This window comes from Lactuca serriola, chromosome 6, assembly GCF_051521515.1.
Source record: "Lactuca serriola cultivar US96UC23 chromosome 6, Lser_US96UC23_V15, whole genome shotgun sequence".
In the NCBI taxonomy this organism is placed as follows: Eukaryota; Viridiplantae; Streptophyta; class Magnoliopsida; order Asterales; family Asteraceae; genus Lactuca; species Lactuca serriola.
In genome coordinates this window covers 168,268,272-168,276,184 of record NC_136413.1, presented here as the reverse complement: position 1 = coordinate 168,276,184, position 7,913 = coordinate 168,268,272, and positions in this window count along the sequence as shown.

Below are 7,913 nucleotides of genomic sequence, written 5' to 3'. Positions count from 1 at the left end.
CGAGTTCCTCATGGATCTTCTGCACAAAGTGGGAGGTGAACTGAACATCATGGTCTGAAACAATAGAGATCAAAACCCCATGGTGAGCAACGATCTCGCGAGTATACACATCGGCCAACTTCTCAGTCGATGAGCTTTCCTGAATCTCCACAAAGTGGGAACTCTTGGTCAATCGGTCCACGATGACCCAAATAGCATCAAAACCCTTTGTCGTCTTCGGCAACTTGGTGATAAAGTTCATCGATATTGTTGGATTAGGTGTCTAAGCCCATAACTATAATTGGTATGTACTTGACCCGAGAGTAGCATGGTCCATTTGGGTTGCCTTCACTAAAACAATCTGATAGGATGGATATTTAAGAAAGAGGCTATTTATGATTTACTAATATATTATAAGTAAAATATATTAATTGAGAAATCATAATATTTAATTAGTATTGATCAATAATTAATTTGGAATTAATTTAATGATCAAAAGAGACTAATTTAATTAAGGGGGACTGATTATGTAAATCAATGACATATATATTGTTTGGGCTATCGATCAATGATGGGCTAAGTTTATGTAAGTATCCATAAGAGTTAGCCCACATGAGATGAGATATGGATCATAACCCAAGTTTATGGATTAGGGTTTACCCATGACTCTTGGAATCATACACTATATAAATGTTACCCTTAGCCAAAATCGACACATATGCATTCTAAGAGAATCATAAATGATTTGAGTGTGTCTAGCGTCTCTCTCAAAGTCTTCCTTTGTTCATGGTGTTTGTGAACCATTTGAGGCATCACACTTGAGGTGCTAAGCTCTTGAAAGGCCAAAACTACAAGCTACAATAAAGTGGTATTATTCTAACTAGTTTTATGATTCATGTACCAAAATTGTATGCTAGTTGTAGGTTTCATGCTTTGGAAATTTTATTGCATGTATAACTAGAGAAAACTTAGATGCAAAGCTATTAGGGTTGTATGTGCACCATGGGAGTGTTATAGTATACAAAACCCAACAGTGGTATCAGAGCCATGGGTAGTTTTCTGTTATATACTTGCATTTGGAAATTGTTCAAAGCTGGAAAACCTGAAACACTGATGAACTCGATGGGTCCATGTTCATCAGTAATGAACTCGACGAGTCCGAAGCCTGGCTCGACGAGTTGCACTGGCAGATGGTAGATTTTCGGGATTTTTGGCTTGTTTTGGATTAGGATCATCACCACAAAATGTTTTAGTTTGTAAATTTTGATTTTGTTGGTATGGTAATGATTATACTCATCCAATGAAAAGATAATTGTTGATTATATGATAAAAAAAAGTTACGTGTAAATTGTTGATATGAATTATCTTGCCTTATGAGTAAAATTAGATCAATCCTAGATTATATGATAATTCTATTTGTTAAAATTGATCTAAATGTTTTTTAATTACTTCCATAACTTGTCCTCAATATGGAACATGAAAGGTCTCATCCATTAAAATGACATTAAACTAATAAGTTATGGAAATGAAAAGGTTTTCAAGAAATACAAAACTTTCCCTCAAGTTTTGGTATTTGAAAAGTCTCAAATTATGAAAACATTAACTCTAGTAACTGAAAGGTTTCAAAAGATGCATCTATTGGGTTCATAACTTAAAAATTAATTAAATAGTTTTAATTTTGAGTTTTTAATAACCTAGATGCCTTGAATAGTTCAATTACACCTTACGGACTTTATTAAATTAATTGAAGTGTTTAATTAAGAGAGAAGTTTAATAAATCCATAATAAAATGGTTTATGATTAATTAAATTAAGGGTATAATTTATTAATAGATTAAACCACCTAGTATTTTAAATGTTTAAAATACACCCTTATACTATATAAAATTAAAAGTCTAATATATTATATATGTATAAGTTAAAAGTCAGTTTTACCGTTAGTAGGCCTCATTTACGAAGCCGGTCTATAAAGGGGGTATAAGGTTACTGCCTATAAAATGGTGGTTTAATGGGTGTCCACTCTAACTCACTTTTTCCTTGACTGGTGGAGGGTCGTTAGCCGAACGGGTAAGATAGGACATTAATTCTCATTAAAAGTATAATGAAAATACTAAGTAACTAAACTCTTATAAATTCCCAATCTTAGTTACTTAGGAAAAATGTGATTTGGTGCTAACCAATGAAATTGCACTTTTCACCTTGTTAAGTCGTTAGTGGAGCGCGTGTGGTTAACCGACACACTAATATGGGACTGACAATGTGTGGCAAAGGTAGCTTGATGTTACTCATGGATCAATGTAGCGTGTGTGGTTAACCGGTACATTGATTGGATGATTTGTAACATTAAGTGTACCAAGCTTATTCACACCTTATTTGTGATCATCAGCATCCCAGTCACAAACTTGAAGGGCGTAATCGAGATTAAACATGCCATTGAAAAGTTCAATGAATCTCAAAATAATCTAGGAATTTCAATTAATTTAAAACTTAATAATCAATTTCGTTTTTCATGGTGGAAAATGGTAAATCGTCATTTACCTACCTTCAAACATTTTACAATTGGATTACGGCATCCCTCTTCCGAATTGTAGAATTTTGTGTTGGGTCCTAGCCTTAATATTTCATTTTGGTGTTATATTAAGGACTTAAATCAACTAACTTGAATTTCTCCCATTATAGATGTCTAGGTTAGACAACTATGGTCTTCCTGAATCTTATGGAAAAAGCTTTCCTCATGAAGATGATATTCCACAAGATAATCAAGGTGAAAGATTAATCCCTTCTTCATGTTGTAGTGGAACTTCACTTCCTCCACCTCCTCCAATAGTTCTCGTGACCCACAAGTTCAAAGACTTTAAAATTTCAAGGTCACTCAAGCTCTATTGGCTAGCAAACACCAAGATGGATGGTCTGTGTGTGCACATGTCTTGGAGATGAAGTCACACATTGATAGGTTGAGAGTGTTAGTAGTCATTATGTCAAGGAAGTTAGATGTTGGCTTAGTTATTTAGTCACTTCCTGAGTCGTATACATAGTTTGTTAAAGACTACTATATGACAGAACGCGACGTGTCCCTTATCGATCTTATCTATTTGCTAGTTGTTGCCAAATGAACAATGATTTGGCGCACCGGTAAAGCAAATTTGATTGGAAGATCAACTTCCTAAACTTCCATGGACTTTGACAATGGAAACATTAGAAGTCCAGAAAAGATTTCTCTTCCCAAGGGAAAGGGAAAGGCTAAGTATAAGATTGTCCCATGTACCGTTCTGAAAGACTCTGTTTGTTTTTATTGCCAAGAGAAGGGTCATTGGTTGTGAAGCTGCCGTACCTACCTGAAGGATCATAAGGATGGTAAGGTCAAAAGTTTGACTCTGCTTCAGGTAAGTCCAATATCTAACTCTATTAATTTCCTATTTATAGATTCTTAATACATGATGTGATAAGATTACATTTTGATGTTTTGTAGGATCAAAGGAAGTTTAAAGGAAAAGCATGCTAAGTCTGATCCCAAAGAGATGGATTTCAATCGCATGGTTCGATGATCAGATTTTTGAGCTGATGCTTAGGAGTTATGATAGATTGCTTAGAATTATTTAGAAACATAGTTTTCATTTGTAATTGCATCTTATTTATATTTCCTTGCAATGGCATTTGTGAAAATTGATGTTTGTATGTTTTGATTTTTAGCGATATGGATTTGATTCCTTTGTTTATGGTAGTGTCTAAATTTATCAAATAAGGAAAGATTCTCATCACCAAGTCTCAATTGGGTAGAAACTTGGAATCGTGCAACTTGTATTGTGTGACAAATGAGAACCTTCGTCTTTGGGAAATTAAGACTAATTCCTTGTTCACATGTATATGTGAGTCAAGTGAAGGACTAGGGGATTGGGTACACTTGATTGTGCGCTGGTCAGGTCAACCAAAAAGAACGATAAGACTATTCGTTATGATTTACTAAAGTTTAGTAAATATGGTTATACTTACAAGATTAAGTGTAATTCTGAAACATTGGAAAAGTTTCAATTTATAGCAGAACGAATAAGAAGAATCAATTAGGCAAAAAGATAAAAGTTTCTCCAATCTGAAAGGCAAGGAGAGTACTTTAGTATCTTGTTTGATGATCGTCTTAATGATTATGGAACCATATCACAATTGATCCTCTAAGGACACCTTAGTGCACTTGTATGGCTAATAAGAGGAACCAGGAATTGTTGAAATGGTAAAATCAATTAAGGTGAGACCTACTTCATTCCAAAATCAAGTCTTAGAGTCATACTCCAAGATTATGTCTTGAGTGACATGTCCGAAGTAGGTTTATAACACATCATAAAATGTGGAGTAGACAAGTTTTCTTGCTCATGCACATTTGATATTGGTAGTTGTGATGTCTTGGATAAGACAAAGACCAACTGAGATCGATTATATGAAGTGTAATTCTTGATAAGAAACTGCACTAACTCTTGAATATTTGTTTGTCAAGGAAACTTTCTTGAAAGAGAGTCTTATATGTCAAGAGGTTAGTTGGAGTCTTAAAAATCTTGAAAAGCTTCAAGAACTAATCAAGAATAAACCTATTGTTAATCACTAGCCCACGACTTGAAGTTTTAAACTATCGTGTTGACATATTCTTGTTTTTGTGCCCATTCCAGTTAAAGTTGACTATGCATGTGAGTTCTTTGAGTTCCCAATTGTTTGGATAGCAACATGGAAGAAATGGTATGCCCTTGAGTTACCAGGTGGCATGAAATTAAGATTGAACAAGTTCAGTCCATATGATTTTGGGATTTGTCACTAACCTTGTCTTGTGATTATGGTTATGACAAAGTCACATGGATAGGAACACATACACCATAAAATCTGAATGTCATAAGATTTCTCTCCAGATCATGAAAATGATTGTGAGGAAATGCTTTCACTAAGTAGATTTTAAAGGATTAGAGTTAGCAGTTGTGATATTTGCATTCTCAAATTCAATTATGAATACAACATCCCTCTTCATAGTTCGAATCAGGAGAAATGGCGAATAGTTTCAACATTCGGAACTTATTCTTGTAAGTTCTAAATAGTTTAGACATACATATGAACTTTCTAATAAAAGGTGTATGAGCTTAGATAAAGTCTTATCGAAGCATCTCATATTAGAAATCTGAATTTTTTTAAGAAAGTTAACAAGTAATGATTTCTAGAACTCCAGCTGATTTTGGATATATGTCAAAGCTAGTGGGAGCATAAATGTTATGCTAGTAACAAAATAGTTGTTTTGCTAGTGGGAGCACAATTATTATGGTGAGTGTTGCGAGTTAGCAATACTGTTTATAGAAAACAAAAGTTTCAATTTGCAAAGTTACAGAGTTTAAAAAGTTGTTTTGCTATAATTTAGGGAGAGGAACTCATACTTCATTGCAAATCTAAAAGCTTAGATTGTGAGATTTTAATCAAATTTAGTGAAGGATATATATATATATATATATATATATATATATATATATATATATATATATATATATATATGAATGTTATGTTGGAATGGTTCAACATAAGGAAATTCTATATATGGAAATATTCTAGCAAAAGACTGGTCAAGTATCATGTCTTTATGTAAGACATTATAAATCATGTCCCATATGCTTCAGGTATAGGATCGATTGCATATGCTATAATGTTTATGTGTTTTGAATTTTCCAAATGCCTAGGGCATTAAGAGGGAAAATGGACAAGAACTGTATATGACTAAAGTTGTTAAACAATTGCTAAGTACAATCCAAGGTTCACTAAGGATTGGTCACTTGTGGGCAATTGGAAGTATAGTAATGAATGGACTATATTGATATAATTATTAAGAGATCGGATTCTATTAAGAATGGATATTCATATGGCAATTATGGAAAAGTTTCCATAATGGGAGTTAGATATCGAGAATCTGTGAGTAAGTTAGAAACTTTTATGCAAGAAGGATGTTCAAAGGAATGCTTTGAATATGAGACTTTGTATCTATGGAACTGTCTTGTAACAATATCTAATGGAAAGTTTTGCAATTGGCAAAGTCATTGTGACTTGTGTACATAGTCATTACAAAAGGATCAGTGCATATAAGCTTAGAATCTAACAGATTATAGTAAGTGGCAAGGACTTGGTATTCTTACACTTACAATAAGGATTTGGAATTGTGAAATGAGTGTCATTGGAAATGTTTACAATTGATCTATTTCACATAGTAAGGACCATAGATAAACATAGTGTGCATGCTTGGACCATGGGATCACTATTGTTTTAATTCAAGTATTTAGTTGATAAATCGAAAAGTTATACAATATAATGTGTAATCAATATGGTGATTAAATAAAAGGTGTTTTATTTATATTCAAAGTCTTGAGACCATATTAGATTAGATTATTCTTGTGTTTCACTTTGCATGTTTTGACTTCCCGGGTAACTAGGTTCTTCAAACTATCCACAGTCGATCATACTTTGGAAGTAGGTATTGAGGCAAGACTGTCATGAATCCGTCTATAGACTGTCTGATGTGTTTTAGACATAGCAAAAGTTTGCTACAGTGTTCATGAGTACTTCTGGAATAAGATTCGAGTATTGGATTAAACCCACGCTCATTTGGATCACTTCATGGATTTTATCACGAATGATTGTGAGACGATAATATCTTATATTCTTGAAATCAAGAAATGTGAGTTGTAGTTTACAAGTTGGTTGCACATTGACATATGTAAACGCACCAGTAATGTGGTGTTATAAAACATATTATTGTGTGTGATTTGACGAGTAAGTACAAGCAAGCATTAGAGTCGAAGTTTATCCATTCCTATCACCCAATGTGGGATAAAAGCGATATATGTGGGCCCCTAGATGATTTCACTACTAGAAAAACAGCCTTTTACGATGCTCATTGCGCGTCGTAAAAGGCTCAGACGACGCGCAAATGCGCGTCAAGGAAGGCCCTGTCATAAAGAGAGACGACGCGCAATTACGACGCGCGTTTACGACATGCAATGTGTATCAAGGAAGGCCCTATCATAGAGTAAGACGACATGCATTCGCATGTCATAACATTACGACGCGCGTGTTAATGACACGCATTGCGTATCAAGAAATCCCCTGTCAAGAAAGGCCATGTCATAAATGAAGATGACACACATTTTTGTGTATCGTAAAATTAAATGTTTAAAAAAAATATTTATATATTTATTAAATTTTAAATTAAATTTTCATTTAATGTCTCATAATAGAAATAAAATACCATATACAAAAAATACAATCCATTTCATAAAATTTAATGTCATACAATTCTATTTCTTACAATATATAAATTTACATTCATCTAATCTACTATGTGTTTCATACTAACAATTGAAATGAAGAATGCAACACTTGCATTTGCAGCATCTTATCTCTTTCAGCTTGAGCTTTCTTTTCCTCTTCTAACTCAAGAGTTATTCACTTTCATCAACCCTATAAGCACAACACAAGAAATAATGATATGATTTCCTTCAATGTGGAGACATCCTTACATGCTCCTTCCTCTAAATCTATACCAACTTTGACATTCTCAGCTAATGTTTTTGGTATCATTTCAAAGCTCTCTGCAAATTTTCCAATTGCATATTGATCTAATCTGCATCATATCAATCATCAATCAAAAAAAATTTAGTAAAACAAAAACTAATCATTCAGATTACCTACCCTGTCTCTGAGAAAGAAAACTCCTTCAGTTTTCATTCTAATTCAATTTCAGTGGCTGCAGCTCCAGGCACAATTCTACTGTCGTTGCATAACGCGTAAAAAAATACAAGGAATAAAAATATAATTTATCCAAACAGTAATGCATTTTATCTTGTTACTAAACACAAAAACAAGAAGCAACAAAATTGTTAACTCTGACTTTAGGTTTTTCCTAAAAAAAAATCCTTTCATTTC